Source organism: Eschrichtius robustus, chromosome 12 (genome assembly GCF_028021215.1).
Source record: "Eschrichtius robustus isolate mEscRob2 chromosome 12, mEscRob2.pri, whole genome shotgun sequence".
In the NCBI taxonomy this organism is placed as follows: domain Eukaryota; kingdom Metazoa; phylum Chordata; class Mammalia; order Artiodactyla; family Eschrichtiidae; genus Eschrichtius; species Eschrichtius robustus.
The window spans coordinates 91,643,377-91,667,230 of record NC_090835.1 but is presented as its reverse complement, the minus strand read 5'-3'; the positions used below and the strand labels follow the sequence as shown (position 1 = coordinate 91,667,230).

The window sequence follows — 23,854 nt, the reverse complement described above, 5'->3', positions numbered from 1 at the left end:
CTTTGTGTGTGGGCATGTGTGTGTATGTTTATGTGTGTGCACACACACAAATGCCCACACCATTGCATGCTTATGGAAAGGGAATAGTGTTGAAAGAGAGGAAAGTATATAGAGGTGAGAATAGAGGGGAACTGAAGAGAACATTCTTCACTTTATGGTTTTGCCAAAGAGCAACTGCACTCTTTCCTGAAACAGCCCACCTCTTTGTCCTGCCAAATTATATCTTTCCCATCTCTTTGATTTTGGATAAAATTTATCCATGGAAACTTTTCTAGTTAACCCATAACCACCACACCCCTTGCATCTCTCTGATAGGTTAACACATTCCGCATGGATGTGTTAAGACATTATTGAAACAGTCTAGTGTATCTTGAGGCTATCTTTTATCCATCTTATAGCCTCTTTGTCCTTCCTGAGATAGTACTTCCTAATTTAATCTTATAGCCTTTCCAGAGGAATAGCTCACGACTATTTGAGAGTGAAAGAATTCTGGAGGATATTTGATCTGGGTCAGACCCTAGTGCTCATCTCCATAACCCTGTCATTTAGCTGTGCCCATGGCTGCCTGGATTGAAGACTACATTGTTGCAGCCTCCCTTGCAGCTAGCTGTGGCCACGTGACTAAGTTCTGGTCAGTGAGATGTAAGTAGAAGTGCCACATGTAACTTCCAGAAGTGATTTTTAAAGCAAGAAGGTGCTCCCTTTTAAGCCCTCTCTCCTTTCCAGTGGGGAGGGATGTCAAAATAATGGATGAAGCTTGAGGGACCATCTTAGACTATGAGGTGTGATCCCTATGCTAAAACTGTCAGTATAGCAAGACAGAGCCTGCGTCTGTGATGATTTTCTGCTGATGCATTTCTAGATACCTGCCCCCAGTCTTCTTTTATTTATTTATTTATTTAAAAATTATTGATTGATTTATTTGGCTGCACCGGGTCTTAGTTGCAGCACATGGGATCTTTGTTGCCACGTGCAGGATCTTCAGTTGCGGCATGCGAACTCTTAGTTGCGGCATGTGGGATCTAGTTCCCTGACCAGGGATCAAACCCAGGCCCCCGGCATTGGGAGCGTGGAGTCTTAGCCACTGGACCACCAGGAAGTCCCCAGGCTTCTCTTACATGAAAGAGAAGTAAGACATTTGCCTTGTGCAGGTCTTCATTATTTAGGGTTCCATTATTCACGGCCAAACCTAATCCTAACTGAATATAGTCATAAAAAAGAGCAAGATCTGGAGAATTAACAACAGGCCTCAAACAAGATTGACATATTAAAATCACTTTGGAGTGATAGTACCTCTCCTTTTTAAGACATTCCCAGGAATTTGAAAGAAAGGAGCAAAAAAATTCCAGGCTGGCATGATTGCACAAAACGACCTACCCGAGAAGGTTCTTGTTGAGAATGCAGTGACGTGGGCATTACATACAGTAGAGAAACTGAGCTCCAGGAAGGAAAGTGACTCTCCCTAGACCACCCACCTCGTTAGTTAGGTTCTGAACTCTCCTTCCTTGAGGCTCCTAGGCCAGTTCTCTTGCCTCGGCACGTTTTATCTGCAAATTTAATCCACTCTCCATCGGGAAAATTGGTTATACCCTCTGAAACTGGGCTGAAGCGGAGTGGAATATTCATCTTAGCTATAAGGCCATGGGTAATCAAACACTGAACTTTCATCTACCACCCACAAAAGAGAAGTTTAGCTTTCAAAATGTCTGCAAAAAAAGTTCTTTCAAGTTGTGTCTTTCTGACTGTAGGAAATGAGTCCTGCATGAGTTGATACATGATAAAACACTTTGTGTGGGGCTGAGAGGTGCAGTGGAAGCCAATACTCTCCTGTCTTCCCCGTGGAGTTAGAAATCTCTGGGTCCCAGGAGTTGACAGGTGGACCAGTCACAGTTACAGTTACAAAGTTGTGCTTGAGATCATGAAATGGAAACATAAATACGACAAACATTTTCTTTGGTACTAGATGACAATTTCCCAGTGCACAGAGCTCTTCAGAAAACAATATTGCTATTTAAAAAAAAAAAAACAACAATATGCTGTTTCTTTCTACTAAATCTTTCCGCATATTTCTTATTCATTGCAAATTTCTAACACCTGTCTGTGTATAAAGGTGCTAAATCCGAGTTGGATATAACAAATCCTCATATAATGGGAGTTGTGCTTTTTCAAAGGCTTTCCTCCCTGTCGTTTCAGGAAAGTTGCCTATCTTAGAATCTCAGGTTTTTAACACTGACAGAAACCTCTTAGTTCAATATATAAAGAATCCAATCCCTTTATTTATAAATGAGAAACATTGAGGTCCTAAGAGAAGAAAGATTGTGCTACAGACTAGCTCAACTAGCTCTAGGTCACAGAGCTAGTTGAAGTTTTAATAAGTATCTCTTCATCTGCTTTTAAATCTTTGCAGAACTGATTAAAAAGATATATAGGACTTCCTTGGCGGTGCAGTAGTTAAGAATACACCTGCCAATGCAGGGGACACGGGTTCAAGCCCTGGTCCGGGAAGATCCCACATGCTGTGGAGCAACTAAGCCCGTGCACCACAACTACTGAGCCTGCGCTCTAGAGCCCGCGAGCCACAACTACTGAGCCCGTGTGCCACAACTACTGAAGCCCGCGTGCCTAGAGCCTGTGCTCTGCAACAAGAGAAGCCACCGCCATGAGAAGCCCGCGCACTGCAACGAAGAGTAGTCCCTGCTCGCCGCGACTACAGAAAGCCCGTGCACAGCAACGAAGACCCAATGCAGCCAAAAAAAAAAGTTTATTAAAAAAAAAAAACTTAAAAAAAAAAAAAAACAAATATCTTTTCTTCTGTTTTCCAAGCCACCCAGCAGTCCAGATGAGATCTCAGGTTTGGAATCATAAATATGGGACAACAAAGTACTACAATATACAATTCATCAAATATTTTTCTTTTACCCTGAAAGAACAAAATGTATCATAACCATTCATTCTTTCTCACCTTTGTCGTCAGCTTTCTATGCATGGGTTGAACTGGCTGTTCTTTGCACTGAGGTGTGTGTGTGAAGATGTCATGTATTAACAGCTAATTAGGAGCATTTCAGAGCAGAGGTCGGCCTCGCTAACACAACCAAGTTTCTGTGTCACGGTGGTGCTGGACGCAGCTGCTGCTCTTAGGTGTCAACAAAGAAAGCCCAACACAGTGGAGACGTTAGCCTAGGGCTAGAAGAAGCCTTCTGAGAGCAGCCAAAGTCCTCATTTGGAGCCTGCCACGTAGCTGTGTTGGCTGTTGGTCTGAGCAAACTGCTAGCTGCCCGGAGGCCCCTAGTAACCCCCTGCTAGCTCCCCGCACCTCTTATATTTACATGGAACAAACTACAGGCCCCCCAAAGGGGCAGCAAATACTTGTGAAAAGAGCCGTAGTGCTAAGAGAAGGAGACTGAGATTGTAACCACCACTCTGCCTCTAACTGGATGATGTTTCCATCCCATTCGCCTGCATTGTCAAAACAGTAGTTGGCCAAGCTTTCAGTCCTCAGAGAGAAGTTATCAGGAGAAAGTAAAACAATTAATGAAATAGCATGCTTTGGGGGAAGGAGGAGAGAGAATGACATATTAATATAACATAACTAGGAGGTGATAAAATCTACATCTTCTATACATGATTTATCTGATTTACTACAGGCAGTATCACTAGTATATAAAATATCAAAGTTCTGTTTGATGCATTCCAGGGAATTCAATATTTTGCCTTCATTGAAATTGATTAGGGTGTGGTACTTTTCACTTTTCATTTCAGACATTTAGAATGAGAAGGAGCTGCTTTTCTAGCTTCAACTTAAGAAAAACAGCTAATGAATTCATCAGTATTTATTCAACAACAACTCAGTTTGCACAGGCCTGTGCTCAGAGATATTGGGATTAAAGCTTGGACCTGCCTGATTCTTGGAGTACGTTTTAGGCAGCATGTAATTCATACAAATGCCCTATTGAGCACCTATTCTAGATGAGGCAAAGAAACCTGTTTTGACATTACTATTTTGAGATGGCCACTTGGTAATTGCCATCTTTACTTCCTTTCTTTTCCTTCATAGGGAACACAAAAATTTCAGAACTCTTGTCACTGGTGTTTAGTGAAAACTAATAGAAACTGATTGTCATACAGAACACAAAGGGTATAATTGGTTTCACAATTACTTAGTGCTCCCAAAAAACAAACCATAGGGACTTCTAGCTAAACACGGCAGATAAAACAAAACAAAACAAAACATGACCGAATCTCCATTCCCTCTCGAAGCCCCACTAAGATGACAGAGAATGAAAAAGCACACATCAATAAGGACCATGGGAACAAAAGAGGAAATAGCACTATTTTGAAAGCCAGAAAGCAGATGGATGGGCAATAACTGACTTACTAGACAGGAGAAAGCTGAATGGCAAGAGCCTGTAAGAAGCAAAGCCAAAACTCAGGTTTGATGGAGCCACCGAGGCCCCAAGAGTCTCCGCAGTAGAGGCACCAGCTGCCCCCAAAGGGGTGTGGGCAAGACTGACACCAGGAGGAGTGATTAAAAATCTGTTTAAGGAATACTTGGACCTGGATTCCCCATGGTATCCTGCACTGCCAGTGACTTTACCTTCTCAACTCAGTACAAGACTGAAGGTTTCTTCTCAAAAGAGGTTGAGTGAGACTGCTCTGGATAAGGGAATACTGGACACAGCTGAGGGCACTCGTGACAAATAGAAACCAGGGAGGCTAAGAGGGGCATCTGCAGACCAACTAGTGGCACCGCCAGCAACATTTGAGCCCCAGAATGCTGCATGTGCACTGGCAGGAGAAAGGAGCCTTCCTCTTTGGGTAAATGGATCAGCCCAGGAGACAGTGTCTACAGGTACTGGGGTAACTGTGGTAAGGGTGATGTCCACATCCGAATCCCTGAAGCCTGTGACTATGTTAGGTTACATGGCAAAGGGGAGTTACGGTAGCAGATGGAATTAAGGTTGCTAATCAGCCAGCCACAATAGGGAGAGTATCCTGGGTTATCCAGGTGGGCCAGTGTCATCACCAGGGTCTTTAGAAGTGGAAGAGAGAAGCAGAAGAGGTCAGAGTGATGTGATATGAAAAAGACTTGACCCACTGTTGCTGGCTTTGAAGAGGGAAGAAGAGGGCCAAAGGTCAAGGAATACAAGTGGCTTCCAGAACCTGGAAAAGGGAAGGAAATGGACTCTTCCCTGGAGGCTCCAGAAAGGAATGCAGCCCTGCCGACAACCTAATTTTAGCCCAGCAAGACAGAATCAGACATCTGACCTCCAGAACTGTAAGATAGTAAATTTGTGTTGCTTTAAGCAGCCAAGTTTGTGGTAATTTGTTACCATTGCAATAGAAAACTAGTGCAGACACAGACTGTTGGGGGAGCCCAACAAAATACCTGATCACCCTACAGTGAATCTCATTTGTTGCAAATCCCACACATACACTTTCATTCCTCAGACAGGAACTTTTTAGGACTTCTGCCACTAACTTTTTAGGACTTCTCTTGAAAATGGACAGTCAAGGAGTAACAGATATTTGAAGGAAATATCTAACATAAAGGCAAAGTTCAAAATTAATAAACACCACAGAGGGAAGAGACCATTCAGGGAGCAGAAGAAAATGTAAAAAACAAACAAAACTCTCAGAGAAATAAGAGAAGATATTGCATCCACGAAACAAGAACAGAGTGCTCTTGAAGAGGAACATTCACGAGACTTAAAGCACTCTTAGAATTTAAAAATATAACAGAATAAATAAATATTAAATAGAATGGTAGAGAAATAAAGTTTTAAAGACTCCAAAAAAGAGGTCAATGGCAACCCATCAACATGGATCTCTGTTAAAGATATCAAGAATAGGTCTTACTTTAAGAGATACCAAGTAAAATTTAAAAGAAAACAAGAGGGTAAAATTGATTGCTATGCTCAGAAACACTTGGTAATCCAGGACAAAAGTTAAGTACAACACAACCAAATAAAGAATGATCATCCATGTAACCAACAGAGATATCATTTGTCAAATCTCTTATGCCTGAATAGAAGGGCATATGATAGTCTGCGAAGATAATGATCATGAACTCCCAAAGCATGGTGTGACGGTTGGCCTGACAGATATGCTGCGGCATATTGTCCTGGCCTCCTGCTGGCCCGCAGGCTTCTCAGTTGGTTTTGCAGGGACAAGATATAAATACAATGAGGAAAGCTTTGATGGTCAGCTTGCTACCTTCACCTGCTATTTGAACTAAAATTTTGCCAGAACTACCACTGGAAGTAAAGTTTTTGGGGCTCTGAGGGGAGTTGTGGATGGAGGCTTATCAATGCCTCACAGTACCAAATTGTTCCCTGGTTACGATTCAGAAAGCAGGGAATTCAAAGCAGAAGTACCTCAGAAGCACATTGTGGCTCAGAACGTTGCAGATGATATGAGTTACCTTATGGAAGATGATGAAGATGCTAACAAGAAACAATTCTCTCAATACATGAAGAACAACATAGCTTCAGACATGATGGAGGAGATGTACACAAAAACTATACTACTGTATGAGAGAATCCGGCCTATCAGAAGAAGCCTAAGAAAGAAGTTAAAAAAAAAAGAGTTGGAACTGTTCCAGAATGTCTCTTGCTCAGAAGAAAGATCAAGTAGCTCAGAAGGCAAGCTGCCTCAGAGCTCAGGAGTGGACCACTGAGAGATAAATCAAACCACAATTGTCTATGAAGATTTTTCAGATAAAGACAGTAAACTTATTGACAAAGAAGCTAAAAACCACCACCACCACCAACAACAAAAACCTTCGTAAAAGTAAAACAAATGAAAACAGTTTTTAAAATAAGAGAAAATAAGATTAAAAAAAATAATCTGTAAAGGATATCCAATAGAAGTCCCACAATAAGTAGAAAAGTTATTAGATTGAGTCAACATGCAATTAGATGAATGAAAAAGGAGCCCCACTGAGATATATCATTGTCTTTTTTTCCCCAGAAGTCCAGTAACAGAGATGATTCTAAAAAATTCTAGAGAAGAAAACCTGATTACGGACAAAGGATCAGGCATCAGAAGGTCTCAGAGGTCTTAAAAATAATATTGGAAGTAGAAAAGCAGTGCCTTAACAATTCTGAAGAAAATAATTTCCACCTTAGAATTTCCATCCACGCTGTTAGGTCTGCAGGTGGGGTAGCATTTCAAACATTCAAAGTCTCAAAAAGTTGCCGCCTATGCACCCTTTTCCAGGAACCTACTAGAGAATACCCTCCAAAATAAGGAGAAAGAAAGAGGACACCAGTAGACAAGAAACAGGGCGTTCTACAGAAGAAAGTAGCCAAGGGAACCTCAGAGTGATTACTATGCAACAGGGCCAGAGAAGACCAAGTCCAGATTGAATAGAAGGATGGAGGGCTCCAGAGGGATGACTCCAAGGGGGTGGGGGAAGAAATTGATCATTCATCTGTTGTTCTTAGGAAATGTATACTTACTGCAGAGTTTGGAGCTGAATAACTGGCAAGCACATAGAAAAGCTTTGGCAAACAACTCAAAACAAGACAATTATTTACTCTGAGGATCAGAGCAAAAATCCTCATGTAAGAAAGAAAATATAATCCTAGTTCACTATGAGATATAGTTATAAGTAAACGTCCATCATTATAATAGGGTCAATATTAAATACTCATTTAACTCTGACTGGTGACATATGATATGTCTATGTAAAGAGAATGGTGACGAGGGAAAGTACCTATGTGTACATATACTACTTGTGTGTAGCAGATTGCAAAAATGGCCACAATTTTCTTCTCCCTGTATCCTTCACAATGAGACTTTATAGCATCTCCCATCAAGAGGTGGAGTCTATTCCTCTTCTACTCAAATCCAGCTGGCCTTGTGAGAGAATGAAGTGGGAGTACCAGAAAGCCAGTTCTGAGCCTGGGCCTCAGGAAGCTGCATGTGCTTCCACTTGGACCCTCAGGACCCTGCCCATCCTCTGTGTGAACATGCCTGGCCTCACCTGCTACGGGATGGAAGACCACGTGGAGAATGGAAGAGCCACCCTAGCTGAGGCCACTCTGGTGAGCCAGCCCGCCCCCAGCCACCCCAGTAACTGACCACAGCTGACCATGAGCTCAGCCAAGACCAGAATTGCCCAGCCCAGTCCAGTTCAAACGGCTGATCCACAGAATCGTGAGTACGTAAATGGCTGGTTTAAGCCAGTACATTTTGGGATGATTTGTTACACAGCAAAAATGAATTGATACTATGCGTATGTGTGCCTGTATATCTACAGGAGGATGTTAATGCAGTAAAGTGAAGTTTTTGTGTTCTACAGTGGGAAATCATTACATCTATGTAAATCTGAAAAAGCAAGCAACACAAGAGAAGCAGGTTGTTTAGAAACATGACGACAAAAGCAGTGAATGGATTTTAAAATGGACATCCAAGGAGTGTAAATCTGGGGTCGGGACGGATAGAGGTTTTCATTACAGGCTGTGTAGAACTGTTTGATTTTTAAAAATTAAGTACACATTTCATTTTGATAAAACTGCAAATTAAGTGGAAATAAAAAAGGAAAATAACTAAACTTCCCAGTTATTGGTAGTCAGCTGGTGTAGCGCATCGGCCATTGCCAGCAGTAGTCATGTGTTCAACAAATGCCCCAGCAGCTGGAGGAATTTCCTACTAACACCTTAAGCCACAACCAACCCAGTTTTCCCTTTTGATTAGTATTCAGTCTTCTAGCTTGCATACTTGTGGTTAGTACACAGTGGGAGAATTGAAAAAAAAGCACATGAAAAGTTAGACGCCGAGCCTCAGACACTGCAGGTGTTCTTCACGTTGGTAGTCTCCATCCTAACAGAGTCAACTAAGGACCACAAACATCAAAACATGATGGAAAACTAGCTGCAACCAAAAGCAGGGCATGGAAGAACTACCCACTAAAAATCATTCTGTGGTAACACTGTTGAATTGGCCTGGGGAAAAGATGGAGCCAAATCACTGTGCTCAACACAGCGAAGTGGCACTATGAAATCAAAACACACACCACTGCAGCAACAATATCTATTGTCAGACGATCACCCTCTTCTTCCCTCATAGTATACTTTCTGTGCTTTAAATATACTTTTTTCTTTGTAGTGATTCTTTTTAAGTCTGTTTTTAGAATTCTCTTTCCTCTGTTACGCTGGGAGAAAGTAAGTGATATTTTGAGAAGACACAGAAGGTAAAAATAAGATACTAGATTCTAAGTGATGTGTTTATTAGTCAGAATAGATAGATGCTGTAGTAATGAAAAAACCCAAGTCTCCAGGACTTAACATCACAGGCTACATCTTCAAAGTTAGGTCTTCAGAAGAACTCTGGTTATCTAATTCACTCAAGATCCGAGCTGATACACCCTGCCATGAGCACTTCCTCTCAAAGCTGACCGGAAGTGACACTCATCACTTCTGCTCGTATTTTTTTAGCCATCTTCACATGGCTGTGTCTAAATTCAAATGGGTGGGAAAATGCAGTTCTACCAAGTACCCAGAAGGAGAACTGGAGTATTTGTGACATATGCCAACTCAATATGCTATTCTCCCTGCTGTTCAACATAGTCATACGTCACCTAGAATATAAATGAGTTATGTGTATTTTTAATCCAAAGTATAGGAACTTTTCCTCGATGTGTTTTACTCTGGAAAATTATTGTGCTTTAGAGGCAGATGATGCATCTGACTAAGGGGGAGGGCCTGGGAGGTTACATGAGGTTTGAAAGTTATGTAAAGTAATGTGGTTTCCTTTTTTTTTTCTTCCTGCGGTTTAATGATGCAGCACAGTATTTGTAGACCAGTCCTGGTCTTCCTCAAGTGGTTTCTATGACAAGATAATTTTCTTTCACCCGATCACTAACCAATTTGCTTTTGCTTCCAAGTAGAGCCTCATTTTTGCCTAAATTTTGAAGACTGTGACTATAAGGGCACACCACTTTGTGCCTGTTTAAGCAATAATCGGGGGACTTCCCTGGTGGCGCAGTGGTTAAGAATCCGCCTGCCAATGCAGGGGACACGGGTTCAAGCCCTGGTCTGGGAAGATCCCATGTGCTGCAGAACAACTAAGCCCGTGCACCACAACTACTGAGCCTGCGCTCTAGAGCCCACGAGCCAAAACTCCCGAGCCCGTGGGCCACAACTACTGAAGGCTGTGCACCTAGAGCCTGTGTTCCGCAGCAAGAAAAGCCACCGCAATGAGAAACCCACACAACAAAGAGTAGCCCCCACGCAGCAACGAAGACCCAACACAAACAAACAAAAAAATTACTGAATTAATTAATTTTTAAAAAAAGAAATAATCCGAGGTGGCCTGGATGTAAAAATGCTAATGCATGCATGAGAAAACTTTATTTATTTAAATCTCAAAGCAACGGTTGCACTTTGAGAAGGAGAGGTTCAGGTGAGCAGGGCCTGTGGATCTGGAGGAACAAAGTAGAGTTTTCAGATGAGACACTGGAGTGGGGAAGGTGGGGAGTAGGTTTCCATCCCTGGGGACAAAGGAAGGAAACTCATTTTCCTACTGTTATTTTTTTTAATTTTATTTTATTTATTTATTTATGGCTGTGTTGGGTCTTCGTTTCTGTGCGAGGGCTCTCTCTAGTTGCGGCAAGCGGGGGCCACTCTTCATCGCGGTGCGCGGGCCTCTCACTATCGCGGCCTCTCTTGTTGCGGAGCACAGGCTCCAGACGCGCAGGCTCAGTAACTGTGGCTCACGGGCCCAGTCGCTCCGCGGCATGTGGGATCTTCCCAGACCAGGACTCGAACCCGTGTCCCCTGCATTGGCAGGCAAATTGTCAACCACTGCGCCACCAGGGAAGCCCCCTACTGTTATTTTTGAAGAACTTCAGGGATAAGCACTGGGCTTCTCTCTTGCATCAGGATGGAAATAGAGAAGTAGGGGTTCTAAATATTTAGCCCAAGTCCCAAAACCCTTTGATCCTACAGCTTCAAATATGTCATGCGTCGCATCCAAGTATGGTTACACTTCCTTGCTAAAAATCCAAACATCCAGAAAGCTGAAATAATCAGAACTCTTTATTGCCTGGCAGTAAGAAAAAAACACATGGCAAGTAAATCAGTTGAAATCAGGCACACCTTCAAAAGAAAAGCAATTATCAGAATGTTACAGGGTTGGGACTGATTTCAGCCAAATCTCTTAACTTCTCTAAAACATATGGCACATTCAGGCAGAAATAAACTTCGCTGAGATGAACCATTTACCACATGTGGTTCATTTTGAACTCTAAAATCTTTATTATGGAAGGTTCCATCTAGTCAGAATTATAAGCAATAAGTTCTTTAACATGAGACCTAAGGGGATCTGTTGTGAATATTTGTTGTGGATACTCAGACCCATAAGTATGTGCCTTAAACTTCAAACCATCTATTCAGGGTTCTGAGAGAACCCTCTAGTTCTTACTCATGAACATGCTGGTGACATGTGACAACCAGGGGTCTGAAAGAGTGATCTGAGCTGGTCTGCTAAAATCGCCTCCATTTGAGAACCATGGGGCTAGACCACTGCTGTCTTACAGAAATATGATGCAGGACGTAAGTGTGGGCCTCAGAAGTAATTTTAATTTTTCTAATAGCTACATTAAAGAAACGTAAAAATAAACTAGCAAAATAAATTGTAATATTTTTATTTAACCCAATATATCCAAAATATTATCATTTCAACAGGTAACAATATAAGAAATTATTCATGAGGTATTTTCCATAGTGTTTTTTTTTTTTTTCCCTGCTAAATCTTTGAAATCTGCTGTATAATTTACACTACAGGACATCTCAATATGGATGAACCTCCCTTCAAGAGCTCAGTAGCTACACGTGGCTAGTGGCTATCTTGTTGGATAACACAGGTCTAGATGGCTGTTAAGGACTTCGTGTTTGTCCCTCCAAAATTTATGTGTTGAAACCTAACCCCCAGTGGACGGTATCAGGAGGTGGATTTGGGATGTAATTATGTTTAGATAAGGTCATGAGGATGGAGTTCCCCGGCCCTCACCCTGCCGTGCTGGGTTAGTGTCCTTATAGGAAGAGACTAGAGCTTGTTCTCTCGGCCATGTGAGGATACAAGGGGAAGACAGCTGTTTGCAAACCAGGAAGAGGGCCCCACCAGACACCAGTTTTGCCAAAGCCTTAATCTTGGACTTCAGCCTCCAGAACTGAGAGAAATAAATGTTGTTTAAGCTCCCCCAGTCGTGGTATTCTGTGATAGCAGCCTGAGCAGACTAAGTCAGTGGCTTTGCTTTTTTCCACTATCAGTTTGAATGCCATGGTTCTCTGTCTCTGTAGTTAGAATGTAAGTATTAGAAAGGCAGGGACCAAAACTTATGCTCACAGCCGTAAATCCATTGCCTAGCACAGTGCCTGACGCAAAATCAGCACCTATTCTTAAATGAATATGAGTACACGTATGCACTCTCTGTCAACTGTGTCCTCTGCTTGCTGTGGTGATGGAAAGGGCAGATAAAACACAGGCATTTCTGCTTAGTCACTTCATGCCAGCTTTGTGTGGGTACATTTGTACCTAAAGAATTGCCCAATGAGAACTAAAGATATGACTTCTTCGATTTTTCAAAAAAAATTATATTCGGGGGGAGGGTGAAATAGGTAAAGGGAATCAGCTGTATGATGATGGATGGAAACTAAATTCTGGGTGGTGAGCCAGCTGTAGTGTATATAGAAGTAGAAATATAATGTTGTACACGTGAAACTTATATAATGTTATAAACCAGTGTTACCTGAATAAAAAAATAAATTTAAAAATTATATTCAGAATATGTTTACTGTTAAATACATTGTATGAAACAGTAAACATCGTTATTGCCAATTTATCACAATGTTGGGTTAATTCAGATTCTCTACCAAGCATTCTGGAGGAATGGTAGATTTGTAATTTTGTTGTTTTGTTTCATCATATTAGGTTTTTGGATGAATCCTATTCTAACCCTGGTTAATAGAACTGTGTGCAACAAAGAGGGTAAAAGAAACCTCAGTGATGGCCATTCTTCCCTGTAAAGACCTTTTTTATTTTTTTCATTTAAGAGTACCATTTAGAGAATTAAAACAGGTCGCAGGGTAACACTTGAACATGAGCTAGCATAGCTGGGTCTATTTCTTCCTCGGTACGAATGATCTCTTCTTTGTATGTGTTTTCCTTTGTGTTGTTTCATCTGTGAATCTTCTTTCCCAACAACCATCTCCAAAAATGCTGATGAAATGATAAGACACCTCCACAGTAAATGATTTTCCTTTCATTCTTTCATTCTAAAACAGAGAGTTTTAGAAATTTTTTAATATCATCTCCTTTCCCAGTCTTCAAGATCATCAAACTTCTTTGGGGTGGGGAGCTTTTTAAAAAGATTAAAGGGACAGAAAATGTAGACAATGGAAATGACAAAAAATATAATAAATAAAGAGGAGTATGAGATTCGGGACATTTCCAAACAGGAAATAAAAAGCAATATGGAAGTGTGTCAGGCAGTTGATTAGTAAACATATGTTATTTTTCTTGAAAAAGAAGTCTTAAAGAACTTCACCTCCAGAGATTATATTTCATTGGCTCTGGTGTGGGTCCTGATCATTGCATGTTTTAAAGTCTCATGGGTGATTTTGATGATCAACCATAGTTAAGAACCAGTGGTTTAATTTCCTATATAAATTAAAAGAGGGGGTATATAATAGGGAGATATATCCTAAAATCCATTGTTTTTCTCTTGTGAGACCTTCTCTGGGCAAAGTGAGGTCTTGTCCAGTAGTGGGTCCTGGACATAAATGAGGGTTAATGAGAAATACTTTGAGCTAAAAGTGAAGACAGCTAGGTTTGATTTTGTTACTGACAACCTGTCTTTAAACAAGTCATTTATTCTTGCGATCAGTTTTTCTACCTGCAAAATGGATTTTGCAAGCAATGGCCCTTACTTTATGTTTGTTGAAAATGCGATTTGAAATGTATTTAGGCTGTGGAAGTTACCTTAATTAAAACTGTTATATCAATAATTACTCATTGGTATATAAAACAAAAGATCAGACTTGCTTCTCAGTATTTCCCCCCAAACATTTTCTTGCTACTCTATTCATTGGTGGAAGATCCTTTTTAATGTTCTCATGAGAAATCATCCTAAAACTTAGTCTAAGGATGGAGGCATAGACAAACACAGCAGGATCACAGATACATAACAGAGATAGGCACAAATACACATGGTTTCTCTGATCTCTAGTAAAATCTCAAATTAACACAAAATTAGTTCCAAAAAATTATTTCTTTATTGTTTTATAGTATATTTTCAAATATATGTGTTTTTTTCTTATTTGGATAATATTTCATAATTAATGCATAAAAATTTAAAGCATTTAAAGCATTCTTTTGTTAATATTTTTTAAATGGTAGGGCTAATTTCAATGAGACATAAAAGAAAACTGTGGTTAATAACTAAGTATGAAAACATGGCTAGTTAGAATTAATTTGCATATGTAAACTTAATGTTTATTTTATTCAAATCGAGAAATTTGCATAAAAATTGAAGGGCATTTCTTTTATGTCATGTTTTCATTTTGTTAAAGCTCTGATACTTTATAAATATCGCAATGGCTCCAAGCAGTTATTGTTCTGATATTACAGGGTGTTATAGTGATAGCTCAAATTTTGTGGTGAATTCATTTTCGTGGAAAGCCAGTATTATATACTCCATCAAGCGTGTTTAGGATCTATCTTCAGAGAAGATAGATAGAAAAAACACATACTTACGTATCTATGTAAAATCAGAATGATCTAGAAAGATGGAAGGTAGTATCAGCCAGCATTGGGCTGTCTTGCCAAGAGGATACTCCTCTGATTGGTTTATCACTCATGAGAAGAGGCGCACACGTGGAAGCCATCTCAGATCGAAGCCAGCACATATGCCTCTTGTAAAATACCACCCTCTGAGGCAGTGGAGAAAAGCTCTTTATTCCCATCCCCACCCCATTTCCGGCAACTTGTGAAGTCACAGAATTTGGGGAAATAGTGACGCTTCCTGGCCTAGATTTAGCACCATCTGGGAACTAGAATGAGCTGCCTGGTGCTGCTGCCACCACCGCTTTCATCTGCCACATTCTCGGAAATTCATCACCCATAGGGTGATTCTAGCCAACGCAAGTCACTCTCATCCACGGGGAAGAGAAAGAAAGACTAGGAAGTGAGTCCTGCCCAAGACATCCTCCTGGCTGCTTCTATGTGCTACCACATCCTGTAAAAAGGCCTTAGGCTGACTTCCAAGGCCACCAGTGATTTGGCTCCACCCTGCCCGCTTCTCTCCACTGCCAAATTGGTCTCAGTGATCTCTGAACAGACTCCTGTCTGCCTCTGTCCTTACTGAGATTGCTGCTCTTCCCTGTTATCCTTCCAGGGGGCAGCCCAAGTCTCAAATCTCCGACAAGTCTCCCCTGATTCCTCCAGCTCACACTACAGTTCCTCCCTTCTGACCTTACAATTTTGTCTGTAACAAGTAAATTAGAACCTAATTACATGCTAGGATGTATTGTCTTTTGACTGTTTCATGTGTTAATTTTAGTTCCCCAATTAAATTGTAAGCTCCAGAGGATAACTTTTGTGTCTAATGTCTATTTGCTAAACTCTCACTTTCCCTTTCTTCTGGTAACCATCGGAGCTCTAAGTCCTTAATAGGTGTTCAATAATTCATAGCATCTTAGAGTTGGGACTTTTAAATCCAGATAATAGATGGGCAAATAAACTCTGCTGTATTAGAGAAATAACCACTTCCATAATGCTTTGCCCTCTTCCTTCCTCCCTTCCTTCCTTCCCTCCCTCCTCCAGTCTTTCCTTTCTTTTTTCCTTCCTCCTTCCCTCCCTCCTTCCCTTGCTTCCACGTTTATGCTGAGTTGAAATCTCTCCACTTTTAACTTTTATTAATTTATTCATTCAACCAAGATTCTCGAGCACCTACTGGGAGGTGGACCTTGCCAGGCTCTGGGGATATAAAGGTGACTATGACCTGGCTCAGTCTCCTGGGAAAGGCAAACCAGTGAACACAGGGCAATGTGAAAAGAATTATGCTGGAGGGAGGTTTAAAGTTGCTGAGACAGCACCTACCTCCCCCCCTGAGGTCACAGCTTTGCAGTCTTGCAAGGTCAAAACAGATCATTACTAAGGCTTAACCAGCATTGATTCAATTGTGAAGACCTACTACAGATTCTTAGCAGGGAAATGGCTAAGGCTGACTTAAAATCATACAAGGAAGTTTGCAAATTATGTACCAGTTGTTTTTGCATCATTTTCTTGATAGAAGCGGCAATCTGGGAGATGTTGTTTTGTCACCAACTTCTGCAATTTCTAAGATACTTTATTCCTTCCTGGGTTATCATAAAGAGTACAGGTAATATATGTAAAGTATCTACTGCTGCAGTAATGACAATTATGAGTAAAATAAATTTAGTATTATTGAGGGCTTACTATTACTATTGGATACTATTAGATATTCGCAGAGATAGATGCTATTTTAAGCTATTTATCATATCAGCACTTTTAATTCTCACAAAATCCCAATGTACTACTATTACGGCTGATTTATAAGTGAGAAACTGAGATTTAGAAGGTTAAGGAAAGTCACTCACTTACTATGTGGCAAAGCTGGGATTCAAAACTGAGCAGTCTGGTGCCAGGGCCCAGCACTCTGGCTTTTGCTACTATTGTCTGTAGGGCCAGTAGAACAGACATTTAAAATAGAAACTGTCAGGAAATTCGGTACACATGCTCTTGGTAGTTTCCAGTGGGTGGGCTAAGCAGAAGGGACAGAGGATCACGTGTGAACGTGTAAGAGGGGCGAAGTGGGGATTAAGAGGACAGCTATTGGGCTAGCACCGTCTGTCATGAACTCCAGCCCTCTTGCCCTTGCTCACCCATGGCCACCAACTCACACACAAACTCCTGGGGCCTACTTGAGCTCCTAGGCAACGCCATTTCTCTTCCACCCTGCTGGTCTGCTATCAAACTTCCAGATTTCGCTTGCCTGGCTTTTAGAAACCAGCGTTCCTTTCTTGTTTTCTAATTCTGCCATCTTTACAGCAAACACACAGCAGTTTGGGAATTCTGTCTTCCCCCTCCACCCTTTCATCTTCAATTTCAACCAGGACCAGCAATAGATTCATTAGATAATAAAAGCTAACAGCATGTTATTCCCAAACACCATTGTTTAAAGTAAAAATTACAGTTGTCCCTTGGTATCCACAGGGGACTTGTTCCAGCACCCATGCAGATACCCAAATCCAGGGATGCTCAAGTCCTTTGTATAGAATGGTGTAGTATTTGCATATAACTTATACACATCTTCCCTTAATACTTTAAATCATCTCTAGATTACTTATAATACCAAATACAATGTAAATGCTATGTAAACAATTGTACATACAATGCATATAATTTTTAGCACATGGCAAATTCAAGTTTTGCTCTTTTGGAACTTTCTGGAATTTTTTATTTTGCATATTTTCCATCCAAGTCTAGTTGAATCTTGGGATGCGGAACCCACGGATATGAAGGGGCTACCATACTCTTTTATTTTAGTAAAACCCCAGCTGCAGGGTACCGCTGAGGACTGGCTGCCAGAACAGAGGTGAAGAAGCTTCGGGGGCTTCTGGAAAGTGGAGCTGTGGGGTGGGCCTTAGGTGAAGATGAGGAGGCCATTGCAGGTGGGGTGGAAGAGAAAGGAGCGTCTGGTTTCTCCCTCACTCTCCTCCCTTCGCCCCTTACTTTTATCTATTCTGATGTCATAGACGCTGCCCTTGCCCAGCCGGGTGAGATAAGGGGTCATGCCTGACAGTAGCAGCCAGAGGCTGGTGAGGGCAAGGGGCCGGGCGGCTGCTCTAGGTCTGCTTATGTGCAAGGGACAGATAAAAACTAACTGGCCCAGTGAATTGCACTGGCCTGCATTTTTCTTTTTCTTAACAAAATTCAAATGCCCCATTTTAACGTTTAGAAATTAGACGTACAATGCAGAATCACTGTAGAAAAATCAGGATGACTGTTAATCTAGACAGCACTTTTTCTGATCTCTTTTTGTTACATCCAAATAGTGGAATCTGTGGTCATCTCAGCTGCCCACTCATCATTTGTGGTTTTATGCTAACTTCAGATTTGAGGGATAATCTTAGATTTATTTATTTATTTATTTTTACAATAAATTTATTCATTCATTCATTCATTCATTGGCTGCGTTGGGTCTTTGTTGCTGCATGCGGGCTTTCTCTAGTTGCGGTGAGCGGGGGCTACTCTTCGTTGCGGTGCGCGGGCTTCTCATTGTGGTGGCTTCTCTTCGTTGCTGAGCACGAGCTCTAGGCGCACGGGCTTCAGTAATTGTGGCATGCCAGCTCAGTAGTTGGGGCTCGTGGGCTCAGTAGTTGTGGCATGCGGGCTCGGTAGTTGGGGCTCACGGGCTCTAGAGAGCAGGCTCAGTCGTTGTGGTGCACGGGCTTAGTTGCTCTGTGGCATGTGGGATTTTCCCGGACCAGGGCTCGAACCCATGTCCCCCACATTGGCAGGAGGATTCTTAACCACTGCGCCACCAGGGAAGTCCCATAATCTTAGATTTAGATCGCCCTGGGTTCATGAATATAAAGGACTAAAGTAACTCCTTTACTCCTAGTCCAGGCTAGAAACAGAAAGTAGAATAAAATCTATCAAAATAATAACAAGGCAAGACAAACTTTCAGAACCAGCATTTTAGTTTTTTCAATTGAATGTACTCACAGCCCAGTTTCTTTCTTTCTTTCCCTTCCCCCTCCCTCCCTCCCTCCCCTCCCTTCCTTCCTTCTTTCTCTATCCCCCTCCCCCCCATCTCTCTCCAGCAATGATTTTGCCAACCTGTAGAGAAACGAGTTGTCTCAGGAGCATTAAATATTATAACTGATAACAGTGAACTATGAACAGGGAGCTGGGCCAGAATTTCATACAGCTGAAAAATAATTCCATGGAGGGCTAGATAATATGAGGACAGAGGAATCCTGAAGTGATAATGGGAATTGTGTTCAGGTAACCTTGAATCTCAGAGAGCGGCTTGCAAGGAAAGTCTGAAGCTGATGACTGCCTTTTATGTGGAGAGAAAGGGAAAAGGGATTGATTTACTGCACAAAGTTCACTCATTCCTTGGCCGGCCACTGGGCAGAGATTTTGGGGACAGGACACCTCGGGACTGGAGCTTTGGGGATTCCATACACCACGTTTGTATCGTGCTAGGTGCCATGGTGGATAAACACTAGAGCTTGCCTTCTTCTTAAGGAATCATAGTGCCCCCAAAGTGCCTTCTGGTTCTTGGTTTGCCAAGTAAATGTGTAGAACTGTATCCTGTGAATGTGAAGATGGGGAGGGAAATCAACAAGGGACCTAAATTCTAAGCCACATGCCCAAAGGAAATGGTCTTCCCATAGATAAACACCATGTTTGTAATTGGAACCAAATCAACTACAAGCCTGTACTTTGCTTCTTGACTAATGGCAGGTAACCTTAGGGGAAAAAAAAGATAATTACTAGAGGCAGAATAATACAAAATTAACAATCACAGAGACCACTTTAAGGGGAAGTTCCTCCCCTGGTTCCTTTATTTGTGTATTCCACAGCTGCTTTCCCATTGCTCAAAAGGTAATTAAGAGGTGATAATGATATGTATCCCCCTTATCAAAGTCATTAACACATTATTATTGTTGTGAGCAGGCTAGCTATTGCTTGGTCCATGGAGATGCCACTTTAGGAGAAGAGTCTTTATTGCTCTACCAGAGATTTCTGCTGTGATGAAGAAATTACAGTTTGGGGATGAATTAGCAGGTTACATTCTCTGTGACTCTTGAGTGTCTGATTTCCCCAAACCTTGTGGGTTTCTGAGAACCCCCAAGGCCATTCTGACTCTCAATTTAACCAACAGCTTTCCTCCTTTCCAAGCTGTTCTCTGCCAATCAGGGATGGAACTACCTCCTATCCATCAAATTGCACATCTATTGTAGTTGAAGATTTGGCTCAAACCCCCCCTATCCTTGGTGCCTTCTCTGAATCTATACTCAGATAAAGACTCTACAAATTCTCCTAACATCAGTTGGTTTCCCTGCCTTGGTGAGCAAGTGCTACCATGTACAGATTCACTCAGACTGCAGTAAAGTTTTGTAATTGTGTAATCTCTTAAACATCTTGGGAAAATGTGGGAGTATCTGCTTATGGAGCTTCTCACATTTTAAAGATATCTACAGATTGGAGAGGAGAAGGGGCAAATGCATTCAGACTGGTTCTGAAATCTCCTAGGCTTTGTTAGATTAGAAAATGGTCTGTATGATTTTTCTCAGATTTGTGTTTAAATTGTACGATCCTTAAGGGCAGAAGTGTATCCGATTTGTTGATCATAAACCTCCTTAGAACCAGAGTTACGGCAGCTTAAAAATAACTTCAGATGTATCCAAATAAATGTATATATTTTAAGAGTCAAATATTACTAAAGCGCTTTAAAAACTAAAGACAAAACCCACAGTTATTCTCCTGCCCCACCCCCTTTACCACTAGTCCCTGCAGGTAGCTACTTTAAATTAATTTTAGCAGTTTCTTCTGGTATTTACTTCCATATTTCTAAGTCATATATGTGTCTGACTAGATCATTATTTAGTGACTATTACAGTTGGGGAGGACTTAAGTCTCCTATCCCACAACACTGCTTCCTCTTGTTCCCTTTTTCGGTTAAATCAATATTCAGGATTTATATTATTATAACTGTATAAATAATATTCACTACTGAGCTAACATTACACTATAATTACCTTTCCTTTCTTGTACAACGTTTTGTTTTTCTTGGAGTTAATAATTGCCTTGTTTTTTCCATCAGCCTGGCTTTGTCTTTAACCCTCCCCAACTTTCAACAGTATCCCCCAAACTTTCCACATAGTAATATAGAACAGGGAATCTATCAGAGTCTAAATACCTCCTTTCTGGGACCCTTGACGTCTTTTTTCCAACCTAGACTGGTTTTTCTCTTGGGTTCCTCTACCACTGTTCTCCCAGGACTTCTGCTGCTGTCATCTTGTTGATTCTCTTCACCTCCTTCCTGTGCTGGAGCCTCTCCTTCTTGGTTCCTTCCTGGTTTTCCTCTTTCTTGCTTTACTCCCTCATTTTGGTGGCACACCCTTCCTGAGAAAGGGTGCATGTGAGGTAAATTTACTGAGAGCTTTCCTGCCTGAAAATATCTTTATTCTACCCTTGCATTTGTTTGATAGTTTGGCTGAAATTTGAATTCTAGGTTAAAAATAATTCTCACTCTGAATTTAAAGGCATTGCACCATTATCTTCTAGCTTCCAATGTTTCCATTCACAAGTCTAATGTCATTCTGATCCCCCATGATTTCTATGTGAGTGTTGTGTAGTTCTGCAGTTCTGAAATTTCAAAATGATATGACTTGGTTGTGTCTTATTGTGTTGGTCATTAAGTGGTCCTTTTAATCTCAAATTCCACATCCTTTTGGATCTTTTAATCTAAAGATCCATATCCTTCAGGTCTATGAAATTTTCTTGTAGTGTTTCTTCAATAGTTTGTTTCTCCCTATTCCCCAACCCCCCTGATTTCTCCTGTGGAACTCTTATTGGTCAGTTATTGACCCTTCTGGATTAATCTCACGTTTTCTTATCTTTTCGCTCACAAATGCCTGCTTTATCTTTTTGTTTTGCGTTCTAGAAGGCTTCGCCTACTTTGTCTCCCAAACTTTCTACTGATATTTTAAAAATATCAGGGCCCATATTTTTAATTTCTAGGGAATTTTTCGTGTTCTAGGATTGTTCCATTTTTTATAGCACCTGTGCTATTTTATAGATGCAATGTTTTTTTAACCTCTCTGTGGATGTTCATCATACTTTATTTGAAGTGTTCTTCTAATCCCTGCATTGTCTCTCTTCCCTCTGATTTTCTTGTTTTCTGTTTGCTGGTTTTGTCTCTCATGTTGGAGGTTGTTCCTCAAATCTTGTGATCCTTGACTACAAGGGAATCACATGTGAACTGAATGCTCTGTGTGTATGTAAGGCTCACCAACTGAGGGATTCACTATAGAATGATGGGGCAGTAAGCCAACATTTTTATTAGTGTATCCCTGAATTCTACAGGTCTTTTCCTTAAGCCCTTTAATTTCTCAACAGTAGGACTTTCCAAAGCTCTTTCTGGGGATTATAAACCTGGCTGTGGCCTTCTGGGTGGTAGGTGGGAGGAGGCTAGAAGAGTTTGGTGATCAGACTTTTGCTAATGGCCCCTGTTTCTCTGTCTTCTGTGCCTTGGGTCCCTGGTTCTGAGCCTGTTTGGTTCAATTTTTTGAGAGAATAAGTCACCTGTCTCTGGAGGTGGGAGGTAGGTGATGATGAGACCTAAGGAGCTAGCTGCCTTATGTTGACTTTCAGTCACCCTTGACCTCATGCCTGTATCTTCTGCATGCCCCACACCTCCGGTTCCTGAGCCTTCCCAGAGTTCTGAAGGATGGTTAGCTTGTTCCTCATTGGGTTACATAGAATCAGCCTTTTCTGTTCTGCTTAAACTGTTATCACTCCTCTAGTAGTTTTCATTATAGCAGATATTCGTTGCCATCCTCATCCACTGATGTCCTCTTTGCTGTTGTATTTCTTGTGGGTTTATACTTTTGTATTCTTTTACTGATCTGTGAGTGGGTTTCCAGGAGGAAGTGGAGATAAATATATATGTATGTATTCAGTGTCTCACATTTAGTTGGATATGAATTTTGTAACTTGATTGATGATTACTTCTGAGTTATAGCTTATTTTTAAGGGATGTCAGACATTATATTGATAAATGAAATCAGAGTGGGAATTTAAATATCATATTAACATAGCATTTATTTCAAGGTTAATACATGCACACCCAGTCTTCCCTTATAAATTAAACAATATGTGAAAGTTGGAGGTACTAACTAGGTTAGACCAGGACCAGGGTTTGTTTTATTCGGTTTTGTATCAACCATTCTCCTAGGAGTTAGCCCACAGACTTTTTTTTTTTAATTTATTTATTCTTATTTTATTTATTTTTGGCTGCATTGGGTCTTTGTTGCTGCGCTCAGGCTTTCTCCAGTTGTGGCGAGCGGGGGCTACTCTTCGTTATGGTGCACGGGCTTCTCATTGCAGTGGCTTCTCTTTTTGTGGAGCATGGGCTCTAGGTGCACAGGCTTCAGTAGTTGTGGCACGTGGGCTCAGTAGTTGTGGCTCCCGGGCTCTGGAGCGCAGGCTCAGTAGTTGTGGCACACAGGCTTAGTTGCTCTGCGGCATGTGGGATCTTCCCAGACCAGGGATCGAACCCGTGTCCCCTGCATTGGCAGGTGGATTCTTAACCACTGCGCCACCAGGGAAGCCCAGCCCACAGATCTTTAACGAATAAACTTAAAAACAACAACAACAACAACAATGAACTAATACAGCTGCAGTTTTCTTCTTTTCTTCACTAAACATTTTAATGATCAACTAAGTGCAATAAACTTCTGTATGAGCGGGAAATATCATGATGAAGGAAAAAGAGTCCTTAGCCTGGAGAGCGTCACAGTCTAGCGAAAGAGACTGTCAAGAAAACAGATAAATATTAGGCAATGTAATTCATCTTAGTTTAGAAATATGCACCCAATGCAATGGGAGTACCATTTCCCCCTAAGGTGTTAAAAATGCCTAGGTCAGTTTTTCTTGATACTCTTTATGTAGAATCCAAGGCTCTGGCTAGTGTGAAGGCTGGAAATGAGTCCATATAGCTGTATGCTCTATCCTAGATATATAGCTATATGTGATAGATGATAGATCGATAAATACATAGATAAACAGATAGCTAGACGCTATATTT

General features: G+C 41.2%; 1 pseudogene; it reads left to right on the top strand.

Moving 5' to 3' along the window:
• The first annotated feature begins 5,835 nt into the window (after nucleotides 1-5,835).
• On the top strand, nucleotides 5,836-6,683 carry LOC137774120 (large ribosomal subunit protein uL18-like; annotated as a pseudogene).
• The last annotated feature ends 17,171 nt before the right edge of the window (nucleotides 6,684-23,854 follow it).